At 39.4% G+C, this 13,611-nt stretch overlaps 1 protein-coding gene and 1 non-coding gene across 2 annotated transcripts in view; one reads left to right on the forward strand and one right to left on the reverse strand.

The window, feature by feature from the left end:
- HTR7 (5-hydroxytryptamine receptor 7) overlaps positions 1 to 13,611 on the reverse strand; it is a 102,219-nt gene that overhangs the window by 60,058 nt on the left and 28,550 nt on the right. The gene's annotated exons all lie outside the window — the stretch shown is intronic.
- Positions 7,353 to 7,459, forward strand: LOC119511014. Its single transcript, XR_005212106.1, has one exon. It is a non-coding gene; the product is annotated as a U6 spliceosomal RNA (small nuclear RNA).

The raw sequence follows: 13,611 nt of genomic DNA on the forward strand, positions 1-13,611 counted from the left end.
TAACCGGGAAATTTTCTCAGCCTCAAAACTGTAAGCTAATAAATTTCCATTGTTAAAGTCTACCCATTTCATGGAATTTGCTGGGGCAGCCTAGGAAACTAAACAATGAGGATATGGGGAATTTATTTTTTAATGGTGGTCTTAGAGCACATTAAAAACAGGGTAGTGGTAGTGGGAATGGAAAGAGGTACTGCCCGTAAAAGACAAATCTACACAATCTGTTAATAGGACAACCAAGGAACTTTATTCTTTTGCAGTTCATTCATTCACTGATGTATTGATTTATTCATTTATTTAAAACACATTTATTGAGACTCAAAGGATACCAAAATGAAGACGACTCAGGCCTTACCCTTATGGAACTAACAGTCTCATAGATCCAGTAACAGCTCACCATAAAACCATGGGAGAAGCACTAAAATAAGACTGGGTTCAAATTCGGTACTAAGGATACACTATAAGAAGAACTAGAAATCTTGCCAAAGTACTCAGTGGAATCTAGGGTGGAAAACTGCTTTGAATTTTTGTAAGGCAATATGCAGATGGAAGATACAGTCACAACTATCTGCTCTATCAAGGAACAAAAACTCCATAAAGCAATGAAGAGTGCAATGAAGAGTGTATCAGGGAAGAAGAAACTCCACTAAGTAAAATTTCCAAACCATAGACGTTTAAGGAATAGAACTTTAAAAAATCATTTTGAAAATCATTTTTGAGTGGAATCTTTCTAAAGTAATTTGTGTGCTTCCCTGCATTCTGAAACAGCATCTACAGAACAAAATTTAATCTTCTCCTGATGACTCAGTGTCACCATCACAGGCAAAACTGCACTGTCTGTGATACAGTTCTGCCCTCAGAAATTATCAAGTTACCTAGGATTATTTTCCCCACAATGCCTCCAGATTTCTACCTACGAATTTTTGTTCCTATGTGATTTTTTTTGTTTTGTTTTTCTGCTGTTTAGAGCTTTTCTCTTAAACACACTGAATTTTAGGGCTGGAAGGACCCTCAGAGATGAACCAGTTTAACCCACTCATTTTTACAAAAGAGGAAACGATTTTCCTCCCCAGCCATGAAGCTCTTGGCTCCAACTTTCCCTTTTTTAATACACCTGCTGTGAGTGGCTCTTCTGCCTTTCCTAATTTTCTGCTTCTAATCTGGCAACTGGGAAACCAGATAAGCAACCTTGTTAGAAATGTACCAAAAATAACCATAATCTGAATGAAAAACAATTCTAAGAACCCACAGTAAGAGTTTTTCTCACCTGTAAAAAGAGAATGTAGGGGTGAAGTCATCAACATGGTGACATAAACAGCTACTGAAAACTCCTCTCCAAAGATTTCAATGAAAAAAAGGACAATTCTGAATTATTTGAAACTAGGAAGAGGACATAGACTGGAGAAGGACCCTGCAGGTGCCTAATTAAAGAAAAAGAAGAAATATCAGGTAGGACTCTTCCATCCCACACCAGCCGGTCCTCTCCCCTCCCCTTCAATAGGGCTCTGTGTGGAAAGGCACGGAATCAGCAAACGAGACCCATCCCACCAGGAACACAGATTTAAAAATCTCTCACAGCAGTGACACATACCCCCACTGTTTGAAGACCCGGGGGACAGGGGAGGACATTTCAAGGCCTAGGACAATGAAGGACAAAGAGACTGAGAAAACGTGGACACAGACTGGCCACCATTGAGGGAAGCAGCATCTAGCAGCCATTCCTTGCCTTGGGGACAGCTGGGGTACTGGGTCAGCTGAGGGAGCACTTTGCCACAGGTGTAGCCCCATATTGAGCCAGATTTTGGCAGGCAAAGTGAGTGCACAGGAATCCCAGTTTCGGTCTTGCTGGGTCATACAAAACCTGTGCTTGGAGGCAAAGCAGCCTCTGAGGACAATTAAGTTACCAAACAGCACCATCTGCTGGATAGTCTGGGAGTTTTAAGGGAATAGAAACACTTTTAAAAAGATGCTCCAGACTCCTTATTAGGACCACAGGAGCTGGTCTACACACTCCACACAAAAACCCAGCCCTGTTTTGGCTGAGAAATACGGACAACCCAACTGTTAAATCAGGGATCTAAAACAAACCCAGGTCTTGCTGGCCGGCAGAAAACAGAGCACCACAGGAAGCCAGCAGATCAATATTATCACACACAGTGAATACCTCTCATCCCTGTGGCAGGCCACAGTGGGTGCCTGATTTGGGGGGAAAACTCAGGGGCAGAGCCAATCTGACAACTGGCCAGCAAGAGAAAAAAAGAAATATAGAGATCAAAGAAAACCACCATGAAACCTCAAGCAAAAGAGAGAAAACAACCTCCGGAATAAACTAATCAAGAAAATCAGATGCCTAGAAAGCAAAAAATCACTAGCAATTCCAGGAAACATGACAATATGGCCTAGTCAAAGGAAAAAACTAACACCTCCACTGAGATTCAAGAGTTGAAACAACTAATTAAAGATGTTCAAACAAATCTAAATAAAATCAATGAGTTGAAGGAAAATCTGAAAAAAGAGTTGAAGGATATAAAGAAGACACTGGGTGACCATAAGGAAAAACTTGTAAGCTTGAAAAAACAAATGACAGAACTTATGACTATGAAAGGCACAATAGAAGAGATGAAAAACCCAATGAAAACATACAAAAGCAGACTTAGAGAGGCAGAAGAAAGGATTACCAAACTAGAGAACAGGACAGCTGAAATCCTATACACAAAAGAACAGATAGGGAAAAGACTGGAAAAATATGACAGAAGCTCAGGGAACTAAATGACAATATGAAGTCATGAATATACATGTCATAGGTGACCCGGAAGGAGAACAGAAGGGAAAAGGGGCAGAAAGAATAATAGAGGAAATAATCAATGAAAATTTCCCAACTCTTATGAAAGACATAAAATTACAGGTCCAAGATGCACAGAGTGCTCCAAAGAGAAATGATCCCAATAGAACTATTCCAAGACACTTACTAATCAGATTTTCAAATGTCAAAGACAAAGAGAGAATTCTGAAAGCAGCAAAGAAAAGCAATCTATCACATCCAAAGGAAGCTTGATAAGACTAAGTGCAGATCTCTCAGCAGAAACCGTGGAGGCAAGAAGGCAGTGGTATGACATATTCAAGATACTGAAAGAGAAAAACTGTCAACCAAGAATCCTATATCTGGTAAAACCATCCTTCCAAAATGAGGGAGAGTTTAAAATATTTACAGATAAACAGACACAGAGAGAGTTCGTGAACAGGAGACCTCCTCTACAAGAAATACTAAAGGGAGTGATGCAGACAGATAGGAAGAGACAAGAGAGAGAGGTTTGGAGAAGAGTGTATAAATGAAGATACCAGGAGATAGAAAGAGGGTAAAGATCAGGCATCTGATGCTGAAGGAGTACAGAAAGTTCAACAGAATTGATTTTATAGATCAAATGAATAGCACAATATTGGGTGACGGTAGCACAATATTGTAAGTACACTGAACAAAGATGACTGTGAGTACAGTTGAAAGAGGAGGGTTAGGGACATATAGGACACCAGAAGGAAAGATAGAAGATAAAGACTGGGATGGTATAACTTAGTGAAACCTAGAGTGGTCAATGATTGTGATTAAATGTACAAATATAAGAATGTTTTTACATGAGGGAGACCAAATTAATGTCAACTTTGCAGTGTTAAAAATGGGTTGGTATTGGGGAATAAATACAAACTATGCAAACTAGAGTCTATAGTTAACAGTAACATTGTGATATGTTTCCATTAATTGTAACAAAGGCAATATACCAAAGCTAGGTGTCTGTAAGAGGGGGATATAAGGGAGGGGTGCGGGATTCTTGGCACTGGTGGTGTTGTCTGGCTTTTTTATAGCATTTTATTTTATTTTTTCTTTTATTGCTTTTTATTGTCTTTTTCTTTTCTTTTCTTTTTTTCTTTTTTTGCCTCTTCCTCTTTCTTTGTGGAAGAAATGGAAATGTCCTCATATAGATTATAGATAGTGGTGGTGAATGCATAACTTCATGATTACACAGAGAACCATCGATTGTTTACTTAGGATGGAATACCTGGTGTGTGAATAAAACCATCTAAAAAATAAACAGAGGGACACAAGTGCTGGCGAAAATGTGAAAATATGGAGAAAGGGATGTACCTAATCACCACTGGTGGGGAAGCAGAATGGTACAGCCCATCCAGAGGGCAATGTGGAAGCTAAGCATGGGGTTCCCATATGGTCCTGCAAAACTGTTATGAGTACAGACTTGGAAGAACTGAGAATAGGGACACGAATAGACATTTGCACAGTGAGATTTATGGAGGCAGTATTCATGATTCACGGTGGATGGAGGGAGCCTAAGGGTACATAGACTGATGAACTGAATGGCTACCAGTATATACATACAATAGAATATTGAGCTGCTACAAGAAGAAATGGAGTTGTGAGGTGAATGGACATTAAGAACAGAATGTTGAGTAAAATAAACCAGAAAAGGAAAGAAAAACATTATAATGCCTCACTAATATGGCCTAACCATAATGTGCAAACCCTAAGAATTAAATCTGAGATCATAGATTATCAGGGGAAGGATTACTGTAAAGGTTCCTAGACTGTAAGCTCTTCCAGCAGTTACATCTATTCCTGAGTTGTAATGGCTATTTCTGAACTCTGAGATGCTGAGCTCTTTGTATATAACCTGGTTGGTCCGTGGACCTTTGGGTATCTGTGTGACACCTGAGACTCAGAGCCAGAGTCCAGCAGCTATGAAAGTCAGCATTACCCCATACAGGAAATGTCAGTCTGAAAAAAGAGATCAGATTACAATTAGAGATATGAACAAAATGGATTTGGTTATGGCTAAGGTAAATCAGAACTAAAGGTTAAAGGACAATATTGACAGTGTTTTAAAACTTCAACTTCTGTGTGAGACAGAAGGAAGAGATGTTTAATAGGTGCAAAACCTATATTTTTTGTAACACACAATGCAATTTAACTCGTATGGTCAGTTTACTCAAACACCTTAATTACATGGAACTTTGAAGAGAGAGTGAGGTCTGGTTGGTTTGTATAGGTTAGTGTGAAGCCCCGATACATCACAGAGTAATTTGGGAAGAGAATAAAAACATATTTGCCAAGCCCCCTCGAGGGATTGGAGGAAAATGTGGAAATATTAAACTTCCCCACCTGGGGAATTAATGATATTCTCACAAGCATTGGGGACTACCAATTTAGAAGGCCGAGCCCTCGATCTTGGGATAAACTTATGAAGTTTGCTACCACAAAGGCGAGTCTAAGCCTACTTAAAATAGTGTCTAAGAGTCACCCCCAGAGAACCACTTTTTTTGCTTAGATATCTCTCTCTAAGCCAACTTGGCAGGTTAAACTAATGCCCTCTCCCATACATGGGACACGACCTCCAGGGTTGCAAATCTCCCTCACAATGTGGGACATGACTCCCAGTGATGAGCTTGGCCCTGGCATCATGGGATTGAGAAAGCCTTCTTAGACAAAACTGGGGAAGAGAAATGAAATGAAATAAAGTTTCAGCGGCTGAGAGATTTTAAATAGAGTTGAGAGGTCATTCTGGAGGGTATTCTTATGCACTATATGGATATCCCTTTTTAGTTTTTAGTGTATTGGGATAGGTAGAAGAAAACACCTGAAACTGTTGGACTGCAACCCAGTAGCCTTGATTCCTGAAGACAACTGTATAACTATATAGCTTACACTGTGTGACAGTGTGATTGTGAAAGCCTGTGGCTCACACTCCTTTTACCCAGTGTATGGACAGATGAGTAGAAAAATGAGGAGAAAAAATAAATGAATAATAGGGAGGGATGGGGGGTATGGGATGTTTTAGGAGTTCTTTTTTACTTTAATTTTTATTCTTATTCTTTTTTGTGTGTGGTAACAAAAATATTCTAAAAATTGATTGTGGTGATGAATGTACAACTATTTAATGGTACTGTGAACAACTGATTGTACACTGTGGATGACTGTATGGTTTGTGAATATATCTCAATAAAACTGAATTTAAGAAAAAGATTAATATGAAAGCAAAAAAAAAAAAGATTTTGGATGGGAGAAAATATTTGCATATCATATATCTGATAAAGGTCTAGTATCCAAAAATACATAAAGATCTATAGTTCAATAATATAACACAATTAAAAAGCCAGGAAAAAATTTTAGTAGGTATCTCACTGTGCCAGTTTGAATGTATTGTGTCCCCCAAACACCATTATCTTTGATGTAGTCTTGTGGGGCAGACGTTTTGGTGCTGATTAGATTTGCTTGGAATGTGCCCCACCCAGCTGTGGGTGATGACTCTGATGAGATATTCCCATGGAGGCATGGCCCAACCCATTCAGGGTGGGCCTTGATCAGTGGAGCCATATAAATGAGCTGACTCAAAGTGAAGGAACTCAGTGCCGCTGTGAGTGACGTTTTGAAGAGGAGCAAGCTTGCTAGAGAGGAACGCCCTGGGAGAAAGCCATTTTGAAACCAGAACTTTGGAGCAGATGCCAGCCACATGCCTTCCCAGCTAACAGAGGTTTTCTGGACGCCATTGGCCATCCTCCAGTGAAAGTACCCGATTACTGATGTGTTACCTTGGACATTTTATGGCCTTAAGACTGTAACTGTGTAGCCAAATAAACCCCCCTTTTCACAAAAGACTATCCATCTCTGGTGTTTTGCATTCCTGCAGCATTAGCAAACTAGAACACTCACCTAAAGAAGATATATGATTGCTAATAAGTATGTGAAAAGATGCTCAACATCATCAGTCAGTAAGAAAACGCAAATTTAAACAACAATGAAACTCCACTCCACACTCACTGAAATGGCAATAATCAAAACGCCTGGTGCCCTTGGTGGGTGATCTTGCTGCCCTCCTCCCTACATGGGACCGGACTCCCGGGGATGAATCTGGACCCGGCATCTTGGGATTGAGAACATCTTCTTGACCAAAAGGGGGATGCGAAATGAAATGAAATAAAACTTCAGAGGCTGAGAGATTTCAAATGGAGTCGAGAGGTTACTCTGGTGGACATTCTTACGCACTATATAGATAACACTTTTTAGGTTTCAATATACTGGAAGAGCTAGAAGTAAATATCTGAATTTACCAAACTCCAACCCAGTAGCCTTGACTCTTGAAGATGATTATATAACAATGCAGCTTACAAGGAGCAACAGTGTGATTGTGAAAACCCTGTGGATTGTACTCCCTTTATCCAGTGTATGGATGGATGAGGAGAAAAATGGGGACAAAACACAAATGAAAAAATAGGGTGGGATGGGGGAGTGATTTTTTTATTCTGATTCTGATTTTTTCTGGTGTATGGAAAATGTTCAAAAATAGATGGGGATGCTTGCGTCGGCAGCACATATACTAAAATTGGAACGATACAGAGAAGATTAGCATGGCCCCTGCGCAAGGATGACATGCAAATTCATGAAGCGTTCCATATTTTTATAATAGAGGAAATAATTAATGAAAATTTCCCATCTCTTATGAAAGACATAAAATTACAGATCCAAAGAAGCGCAGCATACTCCAAACAGAAGAGATACGAATAGGCCTACGCCAAGACACTTAATAATCAGATTATCAAATGTCAAAGACAAAGAGAGAATCCTGAAAGCAGCAAGAGAAAAGCGATCCATTACATACAAAGGAAGCTTCATAAGACTATGTGCGGATCTCTCAGCAGAAACCATGGAAGCAAGAAGGAAGTGGTGTGATATATTTAAGATACTGAAAGAGAAAAACCGCCAACCAAGAATCCTGTATCCAGCAAAGCTGTCCTTCAAATATGAGGGAGAGCTCAAAATATTTTCTGACAAACAGACAATGAGAGACTTTGTGAACAAGACACCTGTCCTACAGGAAATACTAAAGGGAGCACTACAGGGTGATAGAAGACAGGAGTGCGTGGTTTGGAACACAATTTGGGGAGATGGTAGCACAACAATGTAAGTACACTGAACAAAGGTAACTATGAATACGGTTGAGAGAGGAAGGTGGGGAGCATGTGAGACACCACAAGAAAGGATGAAAGATAAAGACTGGGACTGTGTAACTTGGTGAAATCTAGAGTATTCAACAATTGTGATAAAATGTACAAATATGTTCTTTTACAAGGGAGAACAAGCAAATGTCAACCTTGCAAGGTGTTAAAAATGGGGAGGCATTGGGGGAGGGATGCAATCAGCATAAACTAGAGACTGTAACTAATAGAATCATTGTATTATGCTTCCTTTAATGTAACAAAGGTGATATACCAAGGTGAATGCAGATAAGAGGCGGGGATAGGGGAGGCATGTTAGACACTTGACATTGGTGGTATTGTCTGATTCTTTATTCTACTTTGATTTAAGGTTATTTTTCCTTTTCCTGCTTCCTAGCTGTCATTTTTTTTTTCCTCTTTCTTTTGCCTCTCTACCTTCTTTGACTCTCCCTCCTGCCTTGTGGAAGAAATGTAGATGCTCTTATATAGATAGTGGTGAAGGTGGTGAACACATAAATGTATGACCATGCAGAAAACCATCGATTATTTACTTGGGATGGAATGTATGGTGAGTGAACCAAACCACATTAAAAAAAAAAAAAAATGGGTTGATGACAAAACCTCGAGGGCAATATACTGAGTGAAATAAGCCAGACACATTAGAACAATTATTACAGGGTCTCACTGACAGGAACTAATTATAATATGTAAACTCATAGACATGAAATATAAGGTACCAAGATACAGGACGAGGCTTAAGAATGGGGAGTGGTTGCTTAATATGAGGAGAATGTTGAATTAGGATGAACTCAAATATTTGGAAATGAACAGGGGTGTTGGTAGCAAGATGTGAGAATAACTAACAGCGCCGAATGGTGTGTGAATGAGGTGGAAAGGGGAAGCTCAGAGTCATATATGTCACCAGAAGGAAAGTTGGAGGTCAAAAGATGGGAATGTATAAAACTGAATCCTATGGTGGGCAATGTCCATGATCAACTGTACAAATACTAGAAATCACTTCCATGAACCAGAACAAATGTATGACAATACAATTAGAAGTTAATAATAGAGGGGCATATAGGGAAGAACTATATACCTATTACAAACTATATACTACAGTTAGTAGTATTTCAACATTTTTTCATAAACAGTAACAAATGTACTATATCATAATACTACAAGTCAACAATTGAGGGGGGTTGGTTAGGGATAGCGGAGGGTTAGAGTTTCCTTTTCTTTTTTTTCTTTTTTCATCTTTCACTTTATTTCTTGTCTGGAGTAATGAAAAGTTTCTAAAAATTGAACAAAAATTAAGTGTGATGGATGCACAGCTGTATGAGGGTACCCAGGGGCAAGTGATTGCACACTTTGGATCTTTGGATAATTGTATGGTATCTGAACAATCTTAATAAAAAGGAAAAAAAAAATAGATTGGGGTGATGAATGCACAACTATAAGATGGCACTGTGAACAGCTGATTGTACACCATGGATGACTGTACAGTATATGAATATATCTCAATAAAACTGAATTAAAAATAAAAAAAAGACTGGTGCCAAGTGTAGGTGAGAATGTTTAGAAACTAGAATTCCCATACATTGCTCTTTGGAAAACAATTTGACAGCATCTTAGAAACTTAAACATATATTATCATACAAACCAACAATTCCACTCCTAGGTATCCACCAAAAGGAAAGAAAAACAATGTCCATACAAAGTCTTGTATAGGAATATTCATAATAGCCCAAAACTGAAAACATTCCAAATATCCTTCAGTTGTTGAATAGATAAGCAAAATGTGGCATATGAGCCACACAGTGGAATACCATTCAGGAAAAAGAAAAAGGAACAGGCTACAGATAAATACTACAGCCATGGAAATACTACAGGCATGGATGAAACTCAAAAATATTACGCTAATTTAAAGCCAAACACAAATGCCTACTTATTGTATGATTCCATTTATATGAAACTTCTAGAAAAGGCAAAACTATACAAAGAGAATGCAAATAAGAAGCTTCCTAGGGGTGGGGGTGGATACAGACTACAAAAGGGCACAGGGGAATGTTTTGGGATACTGGAAATGTTCCAACATTAGACTGTGGTCATAGACACACAACTCTAAATTCACACAAAATCGCTTATCTTTATCCTTACAGTGGGTGAAATGTATGGTATACAAATTATACTCCACTAGCGCTGTTCAAAAACAACAACAAAGAGGAAAAAAATTCTGGAAATGAAAGTCCTCATTCCTCCCTTTCCCAGAAAACCTCTCCTACCCTGTTATTACTAATGCTCCCTCTTTATAAAGTATCACAGGCAGAGACGAGTCGGGCTGACCCAAAGCCAAGAGGAATCTATTTGGAACCTTTGGTTTAAACAGAGTCCCCTTTTTCCCTTAACTTCTTCCGGATGTTCATTGATTTGTGAGTAACTTAGTGTTAAAGCCCGAATTACCCCTGGAGGCTTCACCTGATATCTGGATTCTGCTTTTCCCGCCTACTCACTCCCAATTGTCCTCTTGGTTCCCAAGCTCACTTTTGCTCCCAACACCAGCTGAAGTTCAGCCTCATTCCTCAAGGCATAATCCTAAAACACAAACCCCTAACCCCATCCCAGCCTGGAGACAAAAACTTCATTCAGATTAGCACCAGCTTCTTACTAGTACTGGGGAAGGGTGGAGTTCAGGCAGTATCTCATTAGCTAAAAGGATTCTTCCCAGGCATTCCAATTCTTTTTTCAAGTATGAAGGCTCCCTTTTGCATGTCAAAACATTTTACAAACCCACACTTAATAGTAATTGTACTTTTAGTATCAGTTGATTGAAAAAATACAGAATGACAAAAAGTTATGGTAGCTTAAATGTTCTGAAGTAAATTTGCATTTTATTACTCATAACCACATCACAATTATCAGAAAGGGAAATCTATTTCTAAAAAGGAAGAGCTGCTTCTGCATTCTGAGAGAGTGCAGAACTCCCCTCAGGGGGAAATTCATCATTTTGCTTGGGATGACATAACCCTTAGGTTGTAGAAGGGAAGGCTCTAAGCCAATCCAATAGGAGACACAGAAGTTAAAGGGAAATAAATTGTTCTACACAATGAAATAAAAGGAGCTTTTACGTTGTTCTCTGGCATCTTAAGAGAGTGATGGCAGTTTTTATTTTTTTGTGTGTTTAGCTGCGAGGAAAGGAGAAGAAGGACCTGAACACACAGAAAGAGTGTGTTCTTTGGGGGGGGGGGGGGGGTGCTTTTGATGGGAAGAGGAGTTGGACGTGAATTCAGACCACCATTACTGCTCAGAAGCTAAGAGGATGCTCCAGCCCAGCGGGTGGGGATTGCTGGTTTAAATGGAAGAGGGTGTTTGCAACAGGAAATGCAGTTTCTGATCATTTTCTTGAGTTATCCCTTTAGAATCATAAAACTTGCAAGTGAGTTTTACAGATACTGGAAGAAAATTCCAAGAATCTTAAGTACTATGGTACACAGACAGATCAAAGTGTCAAAGTACACCCCACAGGTCAGTCTGTCCAATGGATCCAAAATTCAAAGGACAATTGTATATCCTAACATTAGAGTAAAAGTAATAACCTCTTTAGGCCTAACCGAAAAAGTATTCTTACATATACATTTTAAAAAATTTAACCATCAAAAAACCCTGTGAGAAAGGCATTATCAACCCAATTTTACAATGTGGACAATGAGGCACACATGGAGTAAAATGAAGCTGATTAGAAAGTCATAGTCAGAACTAAAATCAGGGCCTTCAGACTCCAAATGCAGTGCTCTTTTCACTTCATCACAACTATGAAAAATAGGTAGAAAAAGAAACAAGGCATCAACAAAATATCAATTTCATCAGGTTTCAATGGCCAACAGAGAATGCCTTAGAAGTCAAAGAATCAAGCACTGCTCTCCATAGACTAGATGTGGAGATTAGACTTCAAACTACTGTTTCCCACTCATTGACAATATGAACACTCATTCAGTCATTCAACAAATACTTATTCATTCTATCTCGTGCTTGTGCACTGGCAGAAGCCAAGCTCAGTGATCCAAACTTGAAAACTACTCAATAACTAGTATCAATACATAGTGTGACAATAATCTTCCCTTAACAGTGAAAACCTGATTCACTGCCATTTTCGTCTGTGGGTGTTATTAAGCTGATAAATACCCTGCATTTCCTACAGAAGAAAAACCATTTACTGTGAAAGGCATTAATTACGTTATCACCAAACTATCTGCCTACACCACTTTTAAATTTGTAACCAAACACGTAAGCCCATTCATGGCAATATTATTCTGGAGCACCCAAGACAAGGCAAAGCCATCGCCGTGAAGTTGCCCAAGTACAGGTGAGAAGTAACATGGGCAAAGTCATTATGGGAAGATTTGACCCAACAGAGTTTCTCCATCAAAAATGAAATAAAATAAAATACCTGCCCTAAGATGCGGATGTGTTGGACATCCTCACCTGGACTGGTGTTGATGTTGTCACAAACATCGGGACTGGCAGTTTGATGTGCTGAACCCTCGATCATGGGACTTGCCCTTATGAAGCTCGTTACCACAAAGGAGAGGCTAAACTTGCATATAATTGCGCCTAAGAGTCTCCCCCTGAGTACCTCTTTGTTGCTCAGATGTGGCCCTCTCTCTCTCTCTAACTGAGCCATCTCGACAGGTGAACTCGCTGCCCTCCCCCCTACGTGGGACCCGACTCCCAGGGTTGTAAATCTCCCTGGCAATGCAGAATATGACTCCCAGGGATGAATGTGGACCCGGCATCATGGGACTGAGAGTATCTTCTTGACCAAAAGGGGGATGCAAAATGAGACGAAATAGTTTCAGTGGCTGAGAGATTTCAAATGGAATCGAGAGGTCACTCTGGTGGACATTCTTATGCACTATATAGATAACACCTCTTAGGTTTTAATGTATTGGAATAGCTAGAAGTAAATACCTGAAACTACCAAACTCCAACCCAGCAGTCTGGACTCCTGAAGACAATTACATAATAATGTAGATTACAAGGGGCGACAGTGTGATTGTGAAGACCTTGTGGATCACACCCCCTTTATCTAGTGTATGGATGAGTAGAAAAATGGGGATAAAAACTAAAGGACAAATGGGGTGGGATGGGGGAAGATTTGGGTGTTCTTTTTTCACTTTTATTTTTTATTCTTGTTCTGGTTCTTTCTGATGTAAGGAAAATGTTCAGAGATAGATTGTGGTGATGAACGCATAACTATGTTATACTATGGACAGTGGATTGTATACCATGGATGATTGTATGGTGTGTGTGAATGTATTTCAATAAAACTGAATTTAATAAAAAAAAAAAAAAAAATACCTGCCCTAACTAAAGCTGTGCCACTCGCGGGTCTTTCCTCTCTGGGGTAGGCAAGAGGATTCCCAGACAAGAAGTCGGTCCAGGGCACCTTTCAACCTCTGGTTCTGCCACTTAACAGGCAGTTGCTCCAAGGAGGCACTCACTGTCTCTGTGCTTCAGTTTTCCCTTTATAGAATGTGAAGGTTGGACTATATATAATCTCTAAAATTCTGTATTAATCAAGGTCCCAGCCGAAAAAGAAAAATAGATTGCACACTCAAA

Source organism: Choloepus didactylus, chromosome 15 (genome assembly GCF_015220235.1).
Source record: "Choloepus didactylus isolate mChoDid1 chromosome 15, mChoDid1.pri, whole genome shotgun sequence".
NCBI classification, from domain to species: Eukaryota; Metazoa; Chordata; class Mammalia; order Pilosa; family Megalonychidae; genus Choloepus; species Choloepus didactylus.